This window comes from Rhinoraja longicauda, chromosome 29 (assembly GCF_053455715.1).
Source record: "Rhinoraja longicauda isolate Sanriku21f chromosome 29, sRhiLon1.1, whole genome shotgun sequence".
In the NCBI taxonomy this organism is placed as follows: domain Eukaryota; kingdom Metazoa; phylum Chordata; class Chondrichthyes; order Rajiformes; family Arhynchobatidae; genus Rhinoraja; species Rhinoraja longicauda.
In genome coordinates, this window is record NC_135981.1 from 20,309,541 (window position 1) to 20,336,348 (window position 26,808).

The 26,808-nt window shown below is 45.7% G+C and overlaps 1 protein-coding gene across 2 annotated transcripts in view; it reads right to left on the reverse strand.

Annotated features, from left to right (window-relative positions):
- itga3b (integrin, alpha 3b) overlaps window positions 1-26,808 on the reverse strand; it is a 155,785-nt gene that overhangs the window by 127,755 nt on the left and 1,222 nt on the right. The gene's annotated exons all lie outside the window — the stretch shown is intronic.

Consider the following 26,808-nt stretch of genomic DNA (forward strand, 5'->3'; position numbering starts at 1 on the left):
ATGTCCTGGGGCTACAGAATAAATAAAGGGCTGAATAATATCTGGTCATCAGATTTAGTCCTTACAAGTAACAGGAATAATGCCAGATGTAAGCAATGCGCCATTTGAACAATAAAACCCTCGCATTATGTGCAAAGGTTATGATTTACAGAGTGTCAAGCTCAGAGGACCGGCCTCAGTTTAATCCAACCTGTTAATGCCAAGTCAATATGTAGATAGCTTTCCAGAATAGGAGCATCTCAAAGATGCATCATAAAGCCATTCATTGACGATGGAGAAAGATAGGTTATCAGGATCGGAAAATCGTTAGAAAACGCAGACAGTGACTATCTTCCCTTTCACTTGTCCATACAAATAACACGTAATTATCCAAAATGGAAAATTAACTTCTGAAAAATTGTGCAGTCACTGAAAGAATCTATTTTGGTTGAACCCCCAACACCAAATAAACGTGCTGTGCGAGTGTACTGGTTTCACACAGCACAGGGATACTGCAAACACTGGAACACATTCTATCCACCTTTGAGTTGGTGGAGTTTACTTGTAGAGTGTAATTGAAGCATTCCACAAATCCCCTCACATTTCCATTCAATCCAAGACTGTGAGTTCAATGTCTCACTAAACTCAGCGTTTGCTTCATCTCATTGAAGTGCGGGATGGAGTCAAATATTTGGTTTGTCAAATTGGAATGCCAGTGCTGGAAATGAAACGCACACTTAATTAGAGAAGGAAATTCCAAAGAATACCAGTGGCCTTTTGACTACTGCAAGAGACAGGTTGGCAATATATCAGTATCTCTGCTTCTCAAACTGTGCTTGGTGCAAAAGTAGCATGAAGGCCCTGCGGCCACAGTCAGAAATTGCACAAAAGTAGATCGTTACGGAAAGAAGCAGCATTTGGTAATGATAAAATGTGGCTCTAAAGTGACATTGGCCTGATGAAGCAGACAACACAGCCATTTGGGCGGCACGGTGGCGCAGCGGTAGAGTTGCTGCCTTACAGCGAATGCAGCGCCGGAGACTCAGGTTCGATCCTGACTACGGGCACCGTCTGTATGGAGTTTGCACGTTCTCCCCGTGACCTGCGTGGGTTTTCTCCAAGATCTTCGGTTTCCTCCCACACTCCAAAGACGTACAGGTTTGTAGGTTAATTGGCTGGGCACATGTAAAAATTGTCCCTAGTGTGTGTAGGATAGTGTTAATGTGCGGGGATCGCTGGGCAGCGCGGACCCGGTGGGCCAAAGGGCCTGTTTCTGCGCTGTATCTCTAAATCTAAATCTAAAATCATTTGACAGATTGGTAGAATCGCATTGACTGAAGTCAGCTGGCTATGTCACAGACAGGGGGATTAGGGTCAAATTGTTAACTTCCTCATCAGCTCTTTGGTGATTAAGTTTCTGTGCCACTGATTATCAATTTCCAGATAGTTGGCTACAGACGTATATACATCTCCTACTTCCACAGAGCAATTACTGCTTCAAACTAATAGAAGAATTACTTGCGGAAATTAGGAATTGGGACCATGCCTGATTCTGTAGAGTTCCTGTTGGGGCAAGGTCATATTACATCACTGTTACCCCAGTGCAGATCAAATTGAATTAAGAAGAGCCTAAGGTCTTTGAATGACGTACGTTTACAAATTGAAGGCTTTGAGATCTCGAATCTTTTACATTTGATAGGGTTGATCCAGGGTATCCAAGCTCACTTGTATCTGTATGAATGAAACGCTTCAGTCGTAACCTTCTGCCAGAGAACATAAATAGGCAAACGTATTGACCACTCTGCTGTAGTAGCTCAGCATATGGTTGTATTAATTAATCCGTGTTCTTAACTATTTATCAGTTTCACTCGAACTAAAGGGGCTTTCTGTCCATGGACCTTGCAAAATTATAGAAATTTGTGAAAGCAATCTCATTGACACAAATTCTCCAGTCACAGTAATAGAGCTTTGAGCAGGGTTTACAACTATTACATTTCATCAGCAGTTCCCCGAGATCCCCTATGTTTAGTTTAGTTTAGTTTTAGTTTAGAGATACAGCGCAGAAACAGGCACATCGACCACCGGGCCTGCACTGACCAGAAATCCCCTCAGACTTGCAGTATTCTATACACACGAGGGACAATTTTACAACTGTACCAAGCCAATTAACCTACAAACCTGTACGTCTTTGGAGCGTGGGAGGAAACCAGAGATCCAGGAGAAAACCCACGGAGGTCACAGGGAGAACGCACATACTCCGTACAGGCAACCACCCGTAGTCAGGATCGAACCAGGGTAACAGTAACGCAGCAACTCTGCCGTTGCACCACCATGCTGCCCTGCCAACACCATGTTAGAAACATAGAAAACATAGAAAATAGGTGCAGGAGTAGGCCATTCGGCCCTTCGAGCCTGCACCGCCATTCAATATGATCATGGCTGATCATCCAACTCAGTATCCCGTACCTGCCTTCTCTCCATACCCCCTGATCCCTTTAGCCACAAGGGCCACATCTAACTCCCTCTTAAATATAGCCAATGAACTGGCCTCAACTACCTTCTGTGGCAGAGAATTCCACAGATTCACCACTCTCTGTGTGAAAAAAAACTTTCTCATCTCGGTCCTAAAAGACTTTCCCCTTATCGTTAAACTGTGACCCCTTGTTCTGGACTTCCCCAACATCGGGATCAATCTTCCTGCATCTAGCCTGTCCAAACCCTTAAGAATTTTGTAAGTTTCTATAAGATCCCCCCTCAATCTTCTAAATTCCAGCGAGTACAAGCCGAGTCTATCCAATCTTTCTTCATATGAAAGTCCTGCCATCCCAGGAATCAATCTGGTGAACCTTTTCTGTACTCCCTCTATGGCAAGAATGTCTTTCCTCAGATTAGGAGACCAAAACTGTACGCAATACTCCAGGTGCGGTCTCACCAATGCCCTGTACAACTGCAGCAGAACCTCCCTGCTCCTATACTCAAATCCCCTCGTTGTTTTGTAACTCTTTCCTAGTATAATTCTACAAGTCAGTACTCTCAGCACTTACTGTATGTTCTTGTCAAAATTTGAATCAAGCTATTTTACCTAATGTGAATCATTAACCACAACTACTGTGAACATTTATGGGCCGTGTCCTTGGTTGCACCACGGACTTTGTTTATTTTTGCACTAGTATTATGCTTGTTAACTTTTTGATTTTTAAAATGATTATATTTGTGTGTGTAGTGTGTTTACGGAGCTGCTGCAAGTAAGAATTCCATTGTCGGTACACATGACAATTAAACACTCTTGACTCGACTCTTAACACTTTCTCCGATGAATGAAACAGAATGGAAAATCGGAGCAGTGTAAACTGCCCGCTCTGCAATATTTATTTTCCCTTCGTTACGTTGGATATCATTTCACAATATTTGGGTTTTCTGCATCTGACATGTAGAACAACCAAAATATGTGTCACGCTCTCAATGCTCCAATGTTTTTCACATACACACACATACGGGCGGTGCAGCGTTAGAGTTGCTGCCTTACAGCACTTGCAGCGCCGGAGACCCGGGTTCGATCTCGACTACGGGTGATGTCTGCATGGAGTTTGTACGTTCTCCCCATGACTGCGTGGGTTTCCTCCGAAATCTTCGGTTTCCCCCCACACGCCAAAGACGTACAGGTTGGTAGGTTAATTGGCTTGGTGTATGTGTAAAATTTTCCCCTAGTGTGTGTGGGATAGTGTTAATGTGCGGGGATTGCTGGTCGGCGCGGACTCGGTGGGCCGAAGGGCCTGTTTCCGCGCTGTATCTCTAAAACTAAAACTTGCAAGGCCCCTCTCATCCAGAAGCAGTCTTTGCAGCACTGGATAAGAACGTGGATGGAATGACTATTACGTTTGCAGATACAGTTGCAACATGCAGAGGTAGGTGTAGGAAGGAATTGCAGATGCTGGTTTAATCCGAAGATGGACACAAAATGTTGGAGTACCTCAGCGGGACAGGCAGCATCTCTGGAGAGAAGAAATAGGTGACGTTTCGGATCGAGACCCTTCTGTGATGACCTCTTGGTCCTTATCCATGTTATCAAATATACATCATATAATGCTAGGATACCGACATGTAGGATCTCCACCTGTGGAAGTTGAAGGATTTTGTAGGGACCACATTTCTACTGCTTTTAAGTACTAGAGAGGTGAAACCTTTTTCCCAGGTTGAAATGTCAAAGACGAGAGGATATTGCTTCAAGTAGTGTAAGAAAATAACTGCAGATGCTGGTACAAATCGAAGGTATTTATTTCACAAAATGCTGGAGTAACTCAGCAGGTCAGGCAGCATCTCAGGGTGAGGGGGGGCAAGTTTTTACATAAAGCATGGTGGGTCCCTGCAACATCTGCCAGGTGTGATGGTGGACCCAGACAGGATAGTGGTATATAAGAGGCTTTTGTATCGGCAGGCTATGCCTCAGAAGCATACAGGATGGCTGGAATCACGCTGTCTGGTAGACCATGAGCATTGTTTTGAATTGGATGCCCTGTTCTTCAAATATTCTTCTCCATGCTGGTGTGCTGACATCAAGGGAGAATTTCATTGCCAATGTCAGTCTTTGCTGAAGGGTGGCTTCCAGAATATCAGAGGTGGGGTTATTAATGTATAGAACAGAACGGCACAGGAAGATGCCCTTCAGCCCAAAATGTCCATGCTGAACATTATGCCAAGTTAAAATAATCTCTTCTGCCTGCACGAGCCATATCCGTCCATACACATGCGCCTATGCCTCTTAAACAACACTATTGTATCTACCTCCACCACCATCCCTGGCATTGTACTCCAAGCATCCACCATTCTCAGTGTAAAAAACTTGCCCCCCACACATTTCCTTTAAACTTAAACTTTGCCCCTCTCACCCTGCAGCCTTTGACATTTCCAACTTGGGATTATCTACTCTAGCTATGCCTCTCATAATTTGAGACGCCTCTCTGATCTCCCGAGTCATGCTTCCTTTGTTTTGTAGATGTCAGCCATCAAACGCATTCTCTCATATCCTTCATTGAATGTTCAGCCACGAAACATGTGCCCACACAGGATTCCTCTGCACACTACAGCCCCATTGTTCTGAGGTAGAATGACCTTGCTTCCGAAGTGAAAGGAATGTCAATGGAACAGTTTCCCATTCGTCATGTCATCCAGCTTCACTCCAACAGGAACTTTAGTTTAGTTTAGAGATCAACATGGAAACTGGCACTTCATGGACGGAGTACATGCCGATCATCGATTACCCATTCACACAAGTTCTGTCATCCCACTTTACTCATGAAGGGCAATTTACAGAAGCCAATTAACCTACAAACCCACATATCTTTGGGAGGTTGGTGGAAACCGGAGCATCTGGAGAAAACCCGTGCGGTCATAGGGAGACACGGCGCACGGTGGCACAGCGGTAGAGTTGCCGCCTTACAGCGAATGCAGCGCCGGAGACTCAGGTTCGATCCTGACTACGGGCGCCGTCTGTACGGAGTTTGTACGTTCTCCCCGTGACATGCGTGGGTTTTCTCCGAGATCTTCGGTTTCCTCCCACACTCCAAAGACGTACAGGTATGTAGGTTAATTGACTGGGTAAATGTAAAAATTGTCCCTAGTGTGTGTAGGATAGTGTTAGTGTGCGGGGATCCCTGGGCGTCGCGGACTCGGTGGGCCGAAGGGCCTGTTTCCGCGCTGTATCTCTAAATCTAAATTTAAATCTAGAACGTACAATCTTTACATAGGCAGCACCCAAGGTCAGGATCAAACCGGGGTCTCTGGTGCTGTGAGGCAGCAGCTCTACCAGCTGCGTCACTGTGCCACCCCACCACCTCTGTTGGTGCAGGACTGTGGTGGGACGTTAAATGAAAAGGGTGGTGATAATCATGCAGTGCACTGGACTTCAGTCTGCACTGAGCGCTCTGTGTTGTGGACCATTGGTGAGGGTTCTGGGTTTGCATGCCACTATGGAACAGATGAATGCTTCAGGGCAGCCCAATTTGGGAAGGACACGCCGCAATATTCTTTGTTGGCGCCTTTTGCAAGATCAAAAAAGGCCAAGTGTTGACCTTATTGCTGCTCCCCAAAGCCAAACACTTAGTCTGCATTCTATCTCCTATTCCCAGTTCTCCATGTTGTGTCTTTAAAAAAGATCAGCTTGCTCAGCGTGTAACTGAAAATAATCAACAGGATTTCCTAAACAGAACAAACTGTTCTACAAAGGCTATAAAGGCCACGATAATTTACATTAGCACCCCGAGTTCATTCTACATCTATTTCAAGCGTGCAGGAAGGAACTGCAGATGCTGGTTTACACGGTTTACTTCTTCAGTAAAAGGGTCTCGACCCAAAACGTCACCCATTCCTTCTATCCAGAGATGCTGCCTGTCCCGCTGAGTTACTCCAGCATTTTGCGTCTACGTACAGCTATTTCAATAGGTTATGGACCCAATCGCTGACGGAGAAGGACTGTTTTTTTTAATGAGTTACAGCGTAGGGATGTCAAATCAGGTTTGCCTCGGTATCTCTAAGATGACAGGCTATTTTTACAGGAAGCTAAAAGCGGATCTCATTTTGACATTTCTGTGAAAATGGCTGTGCAGATTTTGCTATTCTTAGGGAAAAATGCTTGAAAGGATTGCAAATCAATGGGACATGGACACTGTTGGAAACGTGAATACCACTATTTGCCCTTGAACTAAGAGTAATCCACGTTGGTGGGTCAAGGGTCAAGAATCAAGAGTGTTTCATTGTTATCTCTGTGCTAAAACTCTTGTTTGTTTGTTAGTTTGTTCCTGAACTACAGCCAAATCGGTGCACAATAGCCCGACAATTTTAGGCCCACCTTTCTCACCATCGTCTCTTTGGTGCTAATGGAAGTTTCATTGAAATCGGTGTTATATTTTTAAAGTTATTCACATTTTAGTGTTTAAATCTACCTCCTCGGGAGGGAGAGGGAAGGAGGGGGAGGAGGGAGGATAAGGGGGATTGAGGAGGGTGGAGTGAGGGGGGAGAGGGGAGGGAGGGGGGAGAGAGGGGGGGAGAGGGGGAGGGAAGGGGAGGGGGGAGGGAAGGGGGAGGGAAGGGGGAGAGGGGAGGGAAGGGGGAGAGGGGAGGGAAGGGGGAGAGGGGAGGGAAGGGGGAGAGGGGAGGGAAGGGGGAGAGGGGAGGGAAGGGGAGAGGGGAGGGAAGGGGGAGAGGAGAGGGGAGGGAAGGGGGAGGGAAGGGGGAGAGGGGAGGGAAGGGGGAGAGGGGAGGGAAGGGGGAGAGGGGAGGGAGGGGGGGGAGAGGGGAGGGAGGGGGGAGAGGGGAGGGAAGGGGGAGGGGGGAGGGAAGGGGGAGAGGGGAGGGAAGGGGGAGAGGGGAGGGAAGGGGGAGAGGGGAGGGAAGGGGGAGAGGGGAGGGAGGGGGGGAGAGGGGAGGGAGGGGGGACAGGGGAGGGAGAGGGGAGGGAGGGGGGGAGAGGGGGAGGGAAGGGGAGGGGGGAGGGAAGGGGGAGGGAAGGGGGAGAGGGGAGGGAAGGGGGAGAGGGGAGGGAAGGGGGAGAGGGGAGGGAAGGGGGAGAGGGGAGGGAAGGGGGAGAGGGGAGGGAAGGGGGAGAGGGAGGGGGGAGAGGGGAGGGAGGGAGGGAGAGGGGAGGGAAGGGGGAGGGGGGAGGGAAGGGGGAGAGGGGAGGGGGAGAGGGGAGGGAAGAGGGAGAGGGGAAGGGGGAGAGGGGAGGGAAGGGGGAGAGGGGAGGGAGGGGGGGAGAGGGGAGGGAGGGGGGACAGGGGAGGGAGAGGGGAGGGAGGGGGGAGAGGGGAGGGAAGGGGGAAGGGGGAGAGGGGAGGGAAGGGGGAGAGGGGAGGGAAGGGGGAAAGGGGAGGGAAGGGGGAGAGGGGAGGGAGGGGGGGAGAGGGGAGGGAGGGGGGGAGAGGGGAGGGAGGGGGGGACAGGGGAGGGAGGGGGAGAGGGGAGGGAGAGGGGAGGGAGAGGGGAGGGAGGGGGGAGAGGGGAGGGAGGGGGGAGAGGGGAGGGAGGGGGGAGAGGGGAGGGAGGGGGGAGAGGGGAGGGAGGGGGGAGAGGGGAGAGGGGGGGGGAGAGAGGAGGGAGGGGGGAGAGGGGAGGGGGGGGAGAGGGAAGGAAGAGGGGAGAGGGGAGGGAGGGGGAGAGAGGAGGGAGGGGGGAGAGGGGAGGGAGGGGGGAGAGGGGAGGGAGGGGGGAGAGGGGAGGGAGGGGGGGAGAGGGGAGGGAGGGGGGAAGGAGGGGGGAGAGGGGAGGAGGGAGGGAGGGGGGAGAGGGGAGGGAGGGGGGAGAGGGGAGGTAGAGGGGAGGGAGGGAGGGAGGGAGGGAAGGGTGGTGCACCAATGCAGGAGAGGTTTGGGCCCAACGTATGTACTAAAATGGAACAACCACATTCTTAGTTGAGGGGCCTTGACCATACTGGGCAGGAAGTGTACATCTCTTTCGCTGAAGGACATCAGTAAACCAGAATGTTTTTTTATTATTACAATACAATAGTTTCATTGTTTCTTGTAAATGATATACAAAGTTAGGCACATTATTGACTGCAGAATCATTATAACAGTACTTTTGCCAATGACACTACATATAATGTGCACTGTTTACAAATACTCCAGTCCAAACAGCACCAGAGTAAACTGTGGTGAGTCTATAAAACCTGATCAAAGAAATTAAAGCCCTGAAGGCTATATCTGTGAAATACAGCCTCATTTCAAAATTTCTCCAAAAAGAAAACTGATTGGAGATGGAGGAAACTGCACATGCTCAAATCTGGTGCAAAAAACAACTTCTGGAGGATCTCGAGTAGTATCAAACCGCTGAGTTACTCCAGCATTTTGTCCATCTTCGGTTTAAACCAGCATCTGCAGTTCCTTCCCACATCTGAATCGCACTGCAGGGTGTCAATCCAAAACGTAGACCGTCCCTCTGCCTCCACAGACGTTCCCTGACCTATTGCTTTCATTATTATTTGCAACTAAAGATGGTTGGAAACTTGCAGGTTAGCTGTGTTAAGAGTTTTGCTTTAATGTAAACTTTAGGAGCACACGAAAAAAAAAATTCACCCTGGAGCCATGCAGTTCATACTTGTCCATCTGATACCCGTCTTTTGGCAGTCACTCGCGAACACACTTTTTTATCTTTATACATGAGCCTACATGCAACAAAGAAAGTCCGTGTGGGGATTCAAAGCCATGAACACTGCTGTTGTGGCTCATTTCCTGCTTCAGTGCATTCAAAAGGTTTGAGGTTTACCGAGTGCAAATACCACACAGTGGTAACTCGAACATACCTATGGAATCACTCTCAACATCAGCACCTAAAGCTGTGTTTGTACCTTTTTCTGTCTTCCACTTAAATGTCAGGAAAAGGCACAAAACAACATGGGTATATATATATATATATATATAAAATATAGTAAAATAATGTAATAGTATACACCAGGCAAGATTTATTTTCACACTTTGGTCTGCCATCAATTTGAAGTCTTTATCAATTTGATGACAAACCATGCAATTCTTTCGGCAAATCTTCAGGAAGGCCAAGGAGAGTTATAGTGTTCGAGCAAAGAAAATGATTATGTCTGGTACCAGCATTTGCTTCCAAACAAATAATTAATATTTTATCAGTTCACATAACCCATTGATTGAGATTTTTATGTGTAAAGAACTGCAGATGCTGGTTTAAACCGAAGATAGACACAAAAAGCTGGAGTAACTCAGCGGGACAGGTAGCATCTGTGGAGAGAAGGAATGGGTGACGTTTCAGGTCAAGACCCTTCTTCAGACTGGTTAGGGATAAGGGTAACGAGAGATATAGACGATGACATGGAGAGATAAAGAACAATGAATGAAAGATATGCAAAAACGTAACGATGATTAAGATTTTTAGCTTGGTGTCCGAATGATCAGCCAGAAGGTGGTTCTCGATCTAGAACCAGCCAGATCTTCCTATTCCCTCCACAGATGCCGACCGACCCACTGAGTTTCCCCAGCACTGTTTTTTGCTCAAGATTCCAGAAACTGTAGGTTCTTGTGTCTTCATTGAAGACCTCATGGCCCACAGTCACAGAAATTTCAGTGTACGAGTTGACGATAAATTGAAACTTGGTCTTCAAACATATTCATGTAAAAATGTTACCTTGTTATTGTAATGGAAGTACCACGTTTCCCATTTGTTTTATAGATTAGCTCCAATCCAGCCAGAAACGAGGTTGGAAGTGAGGTGTCGGACTATAAGTGGGAAAATTGATGATGCAGCCTTGCTTCAAACCGGTCTGCACCAGGATTGGAGATGTTGGTTCACATCACAGCTTGCCTGCAATCTTGGTAGCACGTGAAAGACGTAGACATGTTTTAGCAGGCGTCCATCGGGAAGGATACTCCACAAACCATCTCAGTTGATCAAGTGAAAGATTTGGGCAAGGTTTTGATGGTGCACCCTGCAGTTGATGCAAGGTCAAGTTCACCTCCTTTATGATTTGGGGACGAGGTTTTCAGCCCACATGGAGGAGGAAGTTGAGAAGGACTCTGGTGATGACTTTTCCCCATGGCAGTCAGCTCATTCTTCAAGGCAAAGCTCAGTCATGAGGACATTGTTGAGGAGGACTCTTCTGGTTTTGTGTCCAACATTCTTCTTCCAAAGGAAGTTCTTTGTGTCTTCAACCAGACCATCTGCACCCCATGGTTCCTCTCTCAGAGCAACAATGTCAATGCCATTTAAAAGATATTAAAAAGAGTGAAGTATGTAGAGGAGGAAGTTCTGAAACTATTACTGAACATTATAGTTCACTGTGAACTGTGGTCCTTGCCAGGTTAATTTTAGGAAGAAATTAGGATGTCTTCTCTGTATAAATCACATGATATTCACATTGCATTTTATTGCCAGCAAAACATTTCACAACGTTTTCCCCTCTTACTCACCTTTGGTGAATTGTAAACTACAATCCCACAGCACTGGAAATAGTAGCGAGCCTAATGCAGCGTGTTTAATGGATTAATCTCCCTTTGAATTCCAGGGCTGTACATACCAGTGCACAAGGCAGACACACAAGGAACTGCGGATGCTGGAATTTCGAGTAAAACACAATGTGCTGAAGTACTAACTCAGCAGATCAGGCAGCATCTCTGAAGGACGTTGAGAGGCCATATCCATGTTCTCCAAACATGCTGCCTGATTAATTGAGTTACTTCCAATGCTGGAGTAACTCAGCAGGTCAGGCAGCATCTCAGGAGAGAAGGAATGGGTGACGTTTCGGGTCGAGACCCTTCTTCAGACTGGTTAGGGTTAAGGGAAATGAGAGATATAGACGGTGATGTGGAGAGATAAAGAACAATGAATGAAAGATACGCAAAACAATAACGTTGATAAAGGAAACAGGCCATTGTTAGCTGTTTCTAGGGTGAAAACGAGAAGCTAGTGTGACTTGGGTGGGGAGAGAGAGGGAATGCCGGGGCTACCTGAAGTGAGAGAAATGAATGTTCATACCACTGGGCTGTAAACTGCCCAAGCGAAATATGAGATGCTGTTACATAGAAACATAGAAACATAGAAAATAGGTGCAGGAGTAGGCCATTCGGCCCTTCGAGCCTGCACCGCCATTCAATATGATCATGGCTGATCATCCAACTCAGTATCCCGTACCTGCCTTCTCTCCATACCCCCTGATCCCTTTAGCCACAAGGGCCACATCTAACTCCCTCTTAAATATAGCCAATGAACTGGCCTCAACTACCTTCTGTGGCAGAGAATTCCACAGATTCACCACTCTCTGTGTGAAAAAAAACGTTCTCATCTCGGTCCTAAAAGACTTCCCCCTTATCCTTAAACTGTGACCCCTTGTTCTGGACTTCCCCAACATCGGGAACAATCTTCCTGCATCTAGCATGTCCAACCCCTTAAGAATTTTGTAAGTTTCTATAAGATCCCCCCTCAATCTCCTAAATTCCAGCGAGTACAAGCCGAGTCTATCCAATCTTTCTTCATATGAAAGTCCTGCCATCCCAGGAATCAATCTGGTGAACCTTCTCGGTACTCCCTCTATGGCAAGAATGTCTTTCCTCAGATTAAGAGACCAATACTGTACGCAATACTCCAGGTGTGGTCTCACCAATGCCCTGTACAACTGCAGCAGAACCTCCCTGCTCCTGTACTCAAATCCCCTCGCTATGAATGCCAACATACCATTCCTCCAAGTTTAGCCTCAATCTGACAATGGAGGAGACCAAGGACAGAAAGGTCTATGTAGGAATGGGAAGAAGTATTAAAGTGTCCGGCAACCGGGAGATCAGGTTGGTTCAGGCGGGCTGAGCGAAGGTGTTCCGCGGAACTTCAGTTCCCCCTGTATTGAAATTCCGCCACACACCCCTTCACCTCTCCACCTTGCTCTTCTCCAATACCCTCCTTGATACCTTTAACCCAATTTCTGGAGATTCTGCTTATCGCATTTAGTTTAGGAATGCAGCGCGGATACAGGCCCTTCGGCCCACCGTACACTAAAACTATCCCCCATACACTAGCACTATCCTGCACACTGGGGACAATTTGCAATTTTTAGCAAAGCCAATTAACCTACAAACCTGCATGTCTTTGGATTGTGGGAGGAAACTGGAGCACCCGGAGAAAACCCATGCGGTCACGGGAAGAATGTACAGACTCCGTACAGACGGCAATCATAGACAGGATTGAACCGGGATGCCTGGTGCTGGAGGGCAGCAATTCTACCGCTGCGCCACCATGCCACACATCTCTCCTTCTCTGGTCAAAATCCATTACGTTTGAACATATATCACTGAAGCACAAAGGAATTTGGTATTTCTTTTTCAAGACCACGGCATATTTTTCTATGTTTGCTTTTGCTACACACACGTTCATTTGGTTTTGTGTATGTTTGCTGGGAGAATGTTTCTCCTTGTGGGAAAATCTACAACATCGGGGCATAATTTCAGAATAAAATGTCATCCATTTAAAACAGAAAATAAATTTCTTCCCACAGAAGATCGTGACCTTTTGAAATTCTCCAGCGCAGAGAGCCTGTGGCAAGCAAGTTACTGAGAAAGACTTTTGAACTTTAGGGAAGTCACGTTTTGGGGAATCTGGCAAGAAAGAGGAATTAAATTCAAGGTCAGATCAGTTTATTCATGCTAGTCCTTATTTTCTGATCCTACATCCCGAAGAGTCTCAGCAAGAATCGTGTCTATGCAAGATCTTGAATATTTTCTACCTCAGTTAGAATAGGAAAATGGAAGATTTTTTTTTTTTTAAACTACCTCCTCAAAGCTTAAATAACTTGTTCTTAATGCACATTCCCTTTCAATCTGCAGCTGAGATTAGGCTGATTTTTACATTTCAAAGCATGGATAGAGAGGCTCGGTATCAAATTTTACATGAAAACCATTAATCTGAATGTTTTCTATCAGCTACTATTTAAATTGCACCTTAGCTGCAATGCAGAATATCAAATGGCATTTTGATACATGTGCTGGCAAGCACTGAGAGGCAGGAGCCAAGTGGGGATATGAATCAGACAGTTTACAGTAGAGCCAAACACTCTAGCTGCACACGCAGGAGATAGTCTGTACAGTCAGAGGATGTAAATTCGTGCCTCAGGTGTGCTTTGCCCAAACCAGGAAAGTTGCAGAAACAAGCCTGTCAGAAAATAGACTTTAGAGATACAGGGCGGAAACAGGCCCTTCGGCCAACCGAGTCCACGCCGACCAGCAGTCACCCTGTACACTCGCACCACCCTACACACTAGGATCCATGTGTTATTGACTGGATAGCACATACAGTGCATTCAATTTACAATTTTTACCAAAGCCAATCAACCTACAAACTTGTACGTCGTTTGGAGAGTGGGGAGGAAAGCAGGGCACCCAGAGGAATCCCACATGGTCACAGGGTGTACATACAAACCCCATACAGCCAATACCCATAGTCGGGATCAAACTCACCTTTCTGGTGCTGTAAGGCAGCAGCTCTACTATTGCGACACTGTGCCGTCCACAGGCAGAACTAAAGCATAAAAATGAGCGAAAACAGAAAACTAGAATAGAAACAAGGAACTGCAGATGCTGGTTTATAAAAAAAAGGATGCAAAGTGACGGATTAACTCAGCAGGTCAGGCAGCATTTTGGGAGAACATGGATGGGTAATGTTCTATGTTCTCCAGTGGATCTCCTGACCAGCTGAGTTACTCCAGCACATGGTATCTTTATTTTAGAAAAGAAGCTAAATGGAGAATTATGCTGGAATATAGCAGAGATTAGTTTGTCTTGGCTTTACATTCAGGCAGCATCACTGGTGATAGTGCAGGCCTCCCTGATGAGCTTAATGGTTTCTATGCTTGCATTGAGCAGAAGGCCTTCAGGGCCTACCAGGGGACCACGGTGAAGCCAGGCAGCGAGGCCTGCCTGGGCCGAAGAAGGATCTATGTGCTATTGACAGGATAGCACATACAGTGCATACAGAAAGTATTCAGACCCCTTCATTTTTCCCACATTTTGCTACGTTACAGTCTTATTTTAAAATGGATTAAATTCATTTTTAAATCATCAATCTACACACAATGCCCATAATAAAAAAGCGAAAACAGGTGTTTAGAAATTTTTGCAAAGTAATTAAAAAGAAATAACTGAAATATCAGGTTTACATAAGTATTCAGACCCTTTACTCAGTACTTTGTTGAGGCACCCTTGGCAGCGATTACAGCCTCAAGTCATCTTGGGTATGACGCTACAAGCTTGGTACACCTGTATTTGGGTAATTTCTCCCATTCTTCTCTGCAGATCCTCTCAAGCTCTGTCAGGTTGGATGGGGAGCGTCGATGCACAGCTATTTTCAGGTCCCTCCAGAGATGTTCGATTGGGTTCAAGTCAGGGCTCAGGCTGGGCCACTCAAGGACATTCACAGACTTGTCACGAAGCCACTCCTGCGTTGTCTTGTCTGTGTGCTTAGGGTCGTTGTCCTGTTGGAAGGTGAACCTCTGCCCCAGTCTGAGGTCCAGAACGCTCTGGAGCAGGTTTTCATCAAGGATCTCTCTGTACTTTGCTCCATTCATCTTTCCCTCGATCCTGACTAGTCTCCCAGTTCCTGCCGTTGAAAAAACATCCCCACAGCACGATGCTGCCACCACCATGCTTCACTGTAGGTATGGTATTGGCCAGGTGATGAGCAGTGCCGTTTGGCATTCAGGCCAAAGAGTTCAATCTTGGTTTAATCAGACCAGAGAATCTTGTTTCTCATGGCCTGAGAGTCCTTTTGGTGCCTTTGGCAAACTCCAAGCAGGCTGTCATGTGCCTTTTACTGAGGAGCGGCTTCCGTCTGGCCAGTCCACCATAAAGGCCTGATTGGTGCAGTGCTGCAGATATAGTTGTCCTTCTGGAAGGTTCTCCCATCTTCACAGAGGAACTCTGGAGCTCTGTCAGAGTGACCATCGGGTTCTTGGTCACCTCCCTGACCAAGCCCCTTCTCCCCCGATTGCTCAGTTTGGCCGGGCAGCCAGCTCTATGAAGAGTCCTGGTGGTTCCAACGTTCTTCCATTTAAGAATGACGGAGGCCACTGTGCTCTTCGGGACCTGCAATGCTGCAGAAATTGTTTTATACTCTTCCCCAGATATGTGTCTCGACACAATACTGTCTCGGAGGTCTACGGACAATTGCTTCCTCTTCATGGCTTGGTTTTTGCTCTGACATGCACTGTCAACCATGGGACATTATATAGACAGGTGTGTGCCTTTCCAAATCATGTCCAATCAATATAATTTACCACTGGTGGATTCCAATCAAGTTGTAGAAACATCTCAAGGACAATCAATGGAAACAGGATGAACACAAGCTCAATTTTGAGTGTCATAGCAAAGGGTCTGAATACTTATGTAAATGTGATATTTCAGTTATTTCTTTTTAATTACTTTGCAAACAGTTCTAAACACCTGTTTTTGCTTTTTTATTATGGGGTATTGTGTGTAGATTGACGATTAAAAAAAAGAATTTAATCCATTTTAAAATAAGGCTGTAACGCAGCAAAATGTGGAAAAAGTGAAGGGGTCTGAATACTTTCTGAATGCACTGTAAACAAGAGCATTTCACTGTATGTGTATGAAGGAACTGCAAATGCAAGTTTAAACCAAAGATAGACACAAAATGCTGGAGTAACTCAGCAGGACAGGGAGCGTCTGGAGAAGGAGCAGACCTGAGTCTAAAGAATGGCCTCGACCAAAAACGCCACCCATTCCTTCTCTCCAGAGATGCTGCCTGTCCCGCCGAGTTAGTCCAACATTTTGTATCTAACTAGCATTTCACATGACAATAATAAGCTAAACTGAACTAAACATTCAATACTGACATTGTGGGCCGAAGGGACTGTTCCTGTGCTGCACTTTTCTATATTCTACAATTCAATCTTGAAGAAAGTTCGTGACAAACAAAATAATTCTGAAACACCTCACAGAACATTGTGTAAACCAAACTTTCAAAAAAGTGCAAAATCTGTAATTCGAGACACTAAGTGTGGTCTGGGGAAGTTACATTGCTTGGAAAAAATAACAGGTTCAGATAATGAAATACAAACACATGATTTATGGTTTCATCAAAACCTGGAGATACTTATTGGAACACAGCTGCTACTTTGCAGGTTTATAGCTGTGTTTGCAATATAAACATTATATAAAAGGCCACTTCACACAACACAAGCTATTTCAGACTCTTTAGGGAGGTCCAATTCAATGTCTTTTTATGGTCTTAAATTTATTGTCGCTATTTTGAAATAGTAAACTTGTAATGCAACCCAAACAGCAAGTGCTACAAGCAAAAGCCAAAAGCAGGACATGAATTTCCGTAACACCTTTTACATCCCTTCAGAAGGATGTAAAGGCCTGACAGCCAATAAAATAAACGTGAAATACAGCCCCTGTTGTACTGTAATGGGAATAAAAGTTATTTTCAATAGCACCTTAGATTTACTGCTAAGACTAAGCCACAATCAGATTCAATATTACTACCTACGTGAAGAAAGTATGTTTCTCCTTTCTCCCAAGCTGCGAGTCCATAAAACAAACCTTTTGCCAAACCTTTCCCCTGTTTGTTTATTTAATGTGAAATGCGATTACACAAATTGCATTTGAAAAGTATCAGCACAACATGTGGCAACCAGATTGTAATGCAAATTTTATGCGACTTTTTTGGCTCATATGGATCCCTTAAATCTGTATTAATGAGGACATACAAGCTTCACTCTGCTTCTTTTAACACAGGGAATCTCAAGTCCTAGAGGTACCCAATTTCAAAATTGTCACGATGTTTATTTTATTTCAAATATTCTCTCCGTCTCCTTCTGTTCTGCCAATTACCAGAGATGAGCAGTCTTCGTGTCTGAGCTCAGTGAGTGATGGTCACCATGGCAAGAATAACAAGTTCACATGTTATAGGAGCAAAATTGGGGCATTCGGCCCATCGAGTCTACTCTGGATTTCCTAACACCGGATTTGCACAGGAATCAGCTTCCATTAGGAGCACCGGTCACCAGGACAGGAAACATTAACTTTTGCTTTCACTTTCCACATAGCATGGTACATTGAACAGCACAGCACAGGAATGGGCCATTTGGCCCAGAATGTCCACATCATACATTATGCCAAATTAAACCGATCTCCTGTTCCTGCACATGATCCACGTCCCTCCATTCTCTGCCTATCAACCTGCTTATCCAAAAGCCTCTTAAATCCCACTATTCTATCTGTCTTCATCAATGCGTTCCAGACACCAAGCACTTTTTGTGTAAAAAAACGCCCCTCACATCTCCTTTAAACTTTGCCCCTCTCACCTTAAAGCCATGCCCTGTAACCTTTGACATTTCTACCCCTGACAGTTCTTACTGTCTACCCTATGAATTTTATAAACTTCTATCAGGACTCCCCTCATCCTCTGAGGCTCCAGAAAAAATAATCCAAGCATGTCCAACCTCTCCATATAACTAAGGGGAGATGAATAGACATTTGAGGCCTCTATCATTCCGTCAATGGAAATTAACCCACTCAGCATGAACAAACTAAAAACTTGATTGAGCTGAATTCATTAACTCCTTTAATAGACTGATTGTTATCTTAAGGTGTCTTGTTGAAACGATAAGAGACAGGATCCAGTCACCCAATTCATTCCTGAGCTATCAAGCTATCTGTGTGGAATTTGGGCTTTCTGGCCAATATTCTCTCTTGAGTGCTTTGGTTTCTGTCCAAACCTCAAGGATGCTGGTCGGTGAGTATCAGTGGGCAGTAGAATTTGATGGGAGAGATGGGGAACGGGTTACAGGGCAAAATTACTGGCATTGGCTGATTTGAGTTGGGGAGTTATACAGAATGGAAACAGGCCTTCCATCCAATGCAGTCACAGGGAGAATGTGCAAACCCTACCCAAACAGCACCTGGGATCAAGGTGAAACATGGGTGACTGGAACCTCAAGGCAGCAGGTCTACCAGCTGCACCAACGTGCCACCCCTGCGTCAGTGAGGAGGGTAAAAAGAAAACCCACCAGGATGTCACCTGGGATGGAGCGTTTGAGCTTTGAGGAGGTTTGGGAGAGGCTAGACCTGTTTTCTCTGGAGCAAAGGTTAAGAGAGTCATAGAGGGATACAGTGTGGAAACAGCCCAACTTGCCCGCACTGGCCAATGTGACCCAGCTATACTAGTCCCAGCTGCCTGCGTTTGGTCCATATCCCTCCAAACCTGTCTTATCCATGTACCTGTCTAACTGTTTTTTAAACATTAGGATAGTCCCTGCCTCAACTGGCAATAATAAGGGACTCAATTGAGGCATATAAAACGAAGAGGGTAAAGATAGGGGTGACTGCAGGAAGCCTTTCTGGTCTAGTTTAGAGATACATTGTGAAAATAGGCCCTTCGGTCCATCGAGTCCACGCGGACCAGCAATCACCCGTACACTAGTTTTATCCTACACATTAGGGACAATTTACAGAAGCTAATTAACCTACAAATCTGCATGTCTTTGGAGTATGGGAGGAAAACGAAGCACTCAGAGAAAACCCACATGGTCACAGGGAGAACGTACAAACTCTGTACGGACAGCGTCCATAGTCAGGATCGAACCCACGTCTCTGGCTCTGTAAGGCAGCAACTCAACCACTGTGCCACGGTGCTGCCCCTTTTGATTTTTTTAGATTTAGAGATACAGCGCGGAAACAGGCCCTTCGGCCCACCGAGTCCGCGCCGCCCAGCGATCCCCGCACATTAACACTATCCTACACACACTAGGGACAATTTTTACATTTACCCAGTCAATTAACCTACATACCTGTACGTCTTTGGAGTGTGGGAGGAAACCGAAGATCTCGGAGAAAACCCACGCAGGTCACGGGGAGAACGTACAAACTCCATACAGACGGCGCCCGTAGTCAGGATCGAACCTGAGTCTCCGGCGCTGCATTCGCTGTAAGGTAGCAACTCTACCGCTGCGCCACATATTTGCACATATTATATTTAGATAAGACATGGGGACATAGATATAGGATAAGCAGGCTAATCTGAGGGGACCTTATCCACCCGGAGAGCCATGAGTACCTGGAACACTGCCGAAGGGAATGCTGGAAGTAAAGTTGCTGACAGCATTTACAAGGGTCTCGAGGTGCACTTGATCACAGAAGGCTATGGACCAGCCACTGCACAAAAGGATTAATAAAAGTGTACAGTCCAGTAGGACCATTCAGCTCAGCAAATCCATGCCAGTGCACGCGTTACATCAATTTCTGCCCGTTCATTTAATTCAGCAACATATAGACTTCCCCAGGTAACAAATGATTTCCATTTTTACAGACATCCTTAAGTAAATTTTTGTCCATAAGACGGAAAATACTCCAACATTATTCGGCACGGTAATCATACCTTCACAGTATTGTAGGAAAATAAAACTGCAGATGCTGGTTTAAATCAAAGGTAAACACAAACTGCTGGAGTAACTCAGCGGGTCAGGCAGCATCTTGGGAGAGAAGGAATGGGTGACGTTTCGGGTCTCGACTTTAAAATATCCACTGACTGCCTCCACAGCCTTCTGTGGCAAAGAATTCCACAGATTCACCACCCTCTGACTAAAGACATTTCTCCTCATTTCTCCTTTAATTCTGAGGCTATGACCTCGAGTTCTAGACTCTCCCACTGGTGGAAACATCCTCTCCACATCCACTCTATCCATGCCTGAAACGTCACCCATTCCTTCTCTCCCGAGATGCCGCTTGACCCGCTGAGTTACTCCAGCATTTTGTGTCTACCTTCACAGTATTGTAATAAATGGTGTTAAAAAAACCCCACAGGAGATGGCACAGCTGGTAGAGCTGTTGGATCACAGCTGGAGACACGGTTCAATCCTGACCTTGGGTGCTGTCTGTGTGGAGTTTGCATGTTCTCCCTGTGACCGCATGGAACTCCTCTGGGTGCACTGGTTTCCTCCCACATCCCAGAGACGTGTGGATTTGTAGGTTAATTGGCCTCTATAGATTGCCCCTGGTGTGTAGGGAGTGAATGTGAAATTGGGAAAACATAGAACTAGTGTGAACAGGTCATCGATGGTTGGCGCATACTCGTCCAACTCGTAGAGTTGCTGCCTTACAGCGAATGCAGCGCCGGAGACTCAGGTTCGATCCTGACTACGGGTGCCATCTGTACGGAATTTTACGTTCTCCCCGTGACCTGCGTGGGTTTTCTCCGAGATCTTCGGTTTCCTCCCACATTCCAAAGACGTACAGGTATGTAGGTTAATTGACTGGGTAAATGTAAGAATTGTCCCTCGTGTGTGTAGTTATAGTGTTAATGTGCAGGGATCGCTGGGCAGCGCGGACCCGGTGGGCCGAAGGGCCTGTTTCCGCGCTGTATCTCTAAATCTAAAAAAATAAATCTAAAATCTTTCAATCAACCAAAAAGAGAAAATACAGAAAGCAGAAAGAGGAAACTAGTTCTGCCGTTTGTGGGATCTAATGAATGTTCACATGTCAGACTTTTGAATGTAATAATATTATTGCAGATTATTTGTATCTATAGATATCGATAAATTAGGAAGTTATGAATCTGTGAACAGTCTGTACCCCAATGATCAGTTGTGTCTTGTATTTATCTGTTCAATGTTGTATTTATATGTCAATGGTATTTTTTTTTAATTTGTTTCACAGTGACCAGTAACACATTCACACTTCTTTCTGGTTGAAAAAGTTCCTCTTGAATTCACTCTGTTTGCATTAGCCTTAGCTGGCTTTAAAATGTTGCATAGCTACTAAATATACACCAGTTAATTAGATCTGTTTAACGTCAACTGTGGTAGGTTACCATCCATGTAATGGAGTAGGGATGAATCATGACAGCAAAAACATTGCTGGCCTCTATGTGATTTGTTCATCTTAATGGCTTACAAAAATGATTCGCCAAAGAATAACTATAATTCTCAAATCATTCTAGAACTTTACCTTTCAGAAGGGTGTGTGTGTGTGTGTGTGTGTGTGTGTGTGTGTGTGTGTGTGTGCGTGTGCGTGTGCGTGTGTGTGTGTGTGTGTGAATGCTTCAGACATCTCAGCCACACTTCGGGAGTGGTTGCATTTAACTAGGAACTATCCCAAGGGCAGAATGCCTCAAATAGTTTCACGCCAAAAGACGAGATGAAGTAATAAGATAAGACAGCAATACCATGTTGCTGGAAATATTATTTACATTGCAATATGCAAGTATTATGTCGAAGTTATATACTCTGTTGGCGGAAAATTCCTGCAGTATAAAAAGGCACAAGATTACTTTGAGAGCTCAACATGGTCGCAGGCAAGAGGTTGGTGTAAGTTTAGGTTGTATGGCCTGGACTTAGTGGTGGACATGATGGCAAAACCACTGGCATTTACCTGCTCATCCAATGAAACCAGAAGCAATATTGTGGTCTATCTATTTATACCTGCAGAGTTTAATGCAGAAATCCTTGTTGTCGTTAATAGTTTAGTATCTGCAGTGCTTGAAATATTTCCCACTGCAATCAAAGAAAGTCACTGAAATGGATGTTTATTTAAGGTATTTATGAACTGGATCTCAGTGAGGTGTCGTAGTTTTGGTCATCGAGAGATACAGCATGGAAACGGGCCCCTTTGGCTACCTAGTCCATGCCAACTATCAACCATTTGCAGTTATTCTACAATCATCCCATTTTTTAAATTCTCCCCACATTCCCAATAACCACTTATACTCCAGTGGTAATTTACAATGTCCAATTAAACTGCTGGCCTTTGGGAAGTGGGAGGAAACTAGAGAACCCAGGAGAAACCCAAGTGATCACAGGGAGAAGTGTTTATTCACAAAATGCTGGAGTAACTCAGCAGGTCAGGCGGCATCTTCCGAGATGCTGCCTGACCTGCTGAGTTACTCCAGCATTTTGTGAATAAATACCTTCGATTTGTACCAGCATCTGCAGTTATTTTCTTATACAGGGAGAAGTGTAAACTCTGCAGTCAGCACCCGAGCTCAGGATTGAACCCTGGTCTCTGGTGCTGTGAGACAGTGGCTTTTGTTTGGCTGTGCTACAGCACTGTTAACCTAAATTTCTCACCAGAGGCCCAAGATATTTTAAAATAATGTATAAAACTATAAATACCATTTATCAAACTAACGGACTCTAAAAAAAGATGCCTACATCATAATATCCTCACATGAGTTACCAAATAAGGAATTTCACAAAAACTGTTTTAAAAATGTATGGTATTTTAACATCAGTCTTTGCTAAAAACTCAACATAATGTATGATAAGTTGATTAAACTTTGATTCATGATATACAGAGTTGAGCAGAAGTAATTCTGACAGTCCCTCCCCACTCTTGGATTCATAAATAACTCCGTGTCAAGTTAGTTAGTTGACCAGAGAGTGTTCGGTGACCTTTCTGGCCCAGCTGAAAGCTGAAGGATTATGGATCAGCGTGCTCTGTTGCTGGCTCAGAATTCTCAGCTCCCAAGCCCAATGAGAAAAATGTGCAGATTTTATAAATTTACGGAAGATGGGATTATGCTCCAAACTGCTCGGTGAATGTGAATTAGTACTTTGAACACACATTTATTTTAGAAACATAGAAAATAGGTGCAGGAGTAGGCCATTCGGCCCTTCGAGCCTGCACCGCCATTCAATATGATCATGGCTGATCATCCAACTCAGTATCCCATACCTGCCTTCTCTCCATACCCCCTGATCCCTTTAGCCACAAGGGCCACATCTAACTCCCTCTTAAATATAGCCAATGAACTGGCCTCAACTACCTTCTGTGGCAGAGAATTCCACAGATTCACCACTCTTTGTGAAAAAAAACGTTCTCATCTCGGTCCTAAAAGACTTCCCCCTTATCCTTAAACTGTGACCCCTTGTTCTGGACTTCCCCAACATCGGGAACAATCTTCCTGCATCTAGCCTGTCCAACCCCTTAAGAATTTTGTAAGTTTCTATAAGATCCCCCCTCAATCTTCTAAATTCCAGCGAGTACAAGCCGAATACTCTGATAAAACCGAATACTCTGATAAAGCACCTTGAATGCAGTAAAACCTCTAAAGGCTTCTCAAAGGAGCATTATCGACAAAATGTAACACCAAGCTGCACAAGGAAGAATTCAGATTGATCAAAGAGCTAGACTAAAATTTGGATTTAGTACGGCGGTAGAGTTGCTGCCTTACTGCGCCAGAGACCCGGGTTCGATCCTGACTGTGGGTGCTGTCTGCACAGAGATGGTACGTTCTCCCCGTGACCGCGTGGGTTTTCCCCGGGTGCTCCGGTTTCCTCCCACACTCCAAAGACGTAGCGGTTTGTTGTTGGTGGTGTGGGAAGGAACTGCAGATGCTGGTTTAAACCGAAGATAGGCACAAAATGCTGGAGTAACTCAGCGGGACAGGCAGCATCTCTGGAGAGAAGGAATAGGTGACGTTTCGGGTCGAGACCCTTCTTCAGACTCACAGAGGGGGAGCAGCGAGAGAGGATGGTGCCGCACTCTCGTCGGAGAGAGGAGAACTTCAGTAAAGATTGTAAATTATCCCCAGTGTGTAGGATAGTGCTAGTGTACAGGGATCGCTGGTCGACATGGATTTGGTGGGCCGATAGGCAACTTTAATGTGGACAAGTCAAACTAGCACCAAAAAGATGGATGATGAAGCATGTACATGATATGTTTTTCTAGATCAATGCATTGAGGAACCAACTAGATCTCATAATGTGAAATGAAAGAGAGAGGGAAGAATGACTATAATAGGATAGAACTTTGCATGGAGTTTAAAGTAAACATGAAGTTCAACTTAGAAATAAAGAACTGCAGATGCTGGTTTATACCAAAGAGAGACACAAAGTGCTGTGGTAGCTCAGCACTTTAGAGCACACAGGTTTGAGAGGCAGAATACTCACATGGAATGAGAATTGGTTATTGGAAAGAAGAAAAGAATGGGAATGAATGGGCCTTCAGGTAGAATAAGAAGATAACTGCAGATGCTGGTACAAACCGAAGGTATTTATTCACAAAATGCTGGAGTAACTCAGCAGGTCAGGCAGCATCTCGGGAGAGAAGGAATGGGTGACTTTTCGGGTCGAGACCCTTCTTCAGACTGACTGGTGGGATATCACACGATGGATGCTCCAGCTATTCACAAATCCATGCAAAAAAGTCTGCATTCTTCTTCTTAGAGGTTAAATATGTACAATACTGAAATAGCTGGAAGTTATTTGAATGAGTATTCAGGTACTCCAGTTGGTAAGAATGCATACCAACATATCGGATCACAATGCCTTCCATTGTCAAATGATCTGCTACTGTATTCAGTTAACACAGGGCTGCTTTCAATTCACACAGGAAGATGGTCAGTACCTTGACCTGGCAGGTTGCCAGCGATGAATAATTCATCGGGGCCCATTGTGAATCACCACCTGCTGCACTGAAGCAAGACACAAAATGCTGGAGTAACTCAGCGGGCCAGTTAGCAGTAAAGATGGGTCGGGCATTACTTTCACCGATACACAGAGTACATCCTCACAGTTTGCCCACCATATCCACGCCAACAGGATGCCCCATCCAGGCTATTCCCATTTGTCCGTGTGTGTCCTATCCCCCTAAACCTTCCCTTGTCACACACCTGTCCAAATGTCCTATCAACGCATCATTTCTCACCAGAGACCTGTGCCCTATATTTTTGATTCCCCCTAACCTGGGAAATAGAGTGTGCATTCACCTTATTTATGCCCCTCATGATTTTATATACTTCAATAAAGTCACTCGGCAATCTTTTACACTCCAAGGAATATAGTCCGAGCCTACCCAACCTCTCCCTGTAACTCAGGCCGTCAAGCCCTAGCAATTCTAATCAATCTTCTTTGCACTCTTTTCAGCTTAGTGACATCTTTTACGTAGTAGGGCAACTAAAATTGTACACCAGTGTGGCATTATTAAGGCCTTGCAGAACTGCAACATAGCATCATAACTCCTACACTCCTCAGGCACATTCCTGGCAAGATTTGAGTGAATCATCAAATTAGACCGAATTGGGCTGATGTCAGGAAGAAGAGGATGGGGTCATATTCTGATGCACCAACTTTCTATCCGGGTGAATCAGTGTATGTTTCATAGCAACTGCACCTAAAAGACAAGGAAACCAGTCCTCCCTGATTCTCGGTCCGAAGAAGGGTCCCGACAGGTGTCAGGGGTTATGGGGAGAAGGCAGGAGAATGGGGTTAGGAGGGAGAGATCGATCAGCCATGAATGAAAGGCGGGGTAGACTTGATGGGCCGAATGGACTAATACTGCTCCTATCGCTTATGAACTTATGACTAGAAACATTACCTATTCCTTTTCTCCAAAGATGCTGCCTGACCCGCTGAGTTACTCCAGCATTTTGTGTCTATCTCCCTCTGAACATCAGGTAGCTCCGGGCGTAAATGTGTTTAGGCAAGAGGGCAGTTCAGAGTAAGACAAAGTCCTGTCTGCAGAGAGAAATATGCAACACTGCCCATCCCCCCACCCCCCCCCCCCCCCCCCCACACACACACACACAAAACAAAATATCTGCAGAGGAATTTCTCGCTGATAAGGTCTTTATCCTGTGATAGACGGACAGAGCAGAGCTCGGGCAAAAATGGAGCGGTGGCGAAGTTCAGCCACAACTCCCTCCGTGCTCGGCACTCAAACACAGGCAATGTGTGGCCTCGGGTAGTACAGGTGCCCGCTCACCTGCGCGACCAGAGATCACCTGGTAAACCCCACAAACGCCGCGGGGAAATGGTAACCCGAGCAGGGGAGGGGGAGAGGGTGGGAAAGGGAGAGAGGGGGGAAGAGAGAGAGAGAGAGAGAGAGAGGGGGGGGACAGGTCGCACCTTCTCGGAGGCTTTGCGCAGTCTTATTAACCACTTGGTGGCCGCGGCGCCAACATCCAACGCATTTGCGAAATTTGCAACGTCTTTTTGGGAAAAAGGAAACCAGATTCACCCTTGTAGCGACCGTGGGCTGCGAGAAAGCGGTGTGCATCATTGGGATAGCATAACTTAAGACAATAACTGCAGATGCTGGTACAAATCGAAGGTGTTTATTCACAAAATGCTGGAGTAACTCAGCAGGTCAGGCAGCATCTCAGGAGAGAAGGAATGGGTGACGTTTCGGGTCGAGACCCTTCTTCAGACAAAGTCTGAATTATTCCCAAAACCAATGTGGATTGGGATCAATGCAAACTCTCTGTTTTTGTAAGCCCACCCCACCCCACCACCACCACACAATTTCATACGTCCAGTCCCTGTGAACTGCAATCCCAGTGAAACCAAAACGCATAAGGAAGGGTGTGTTTCCCCAC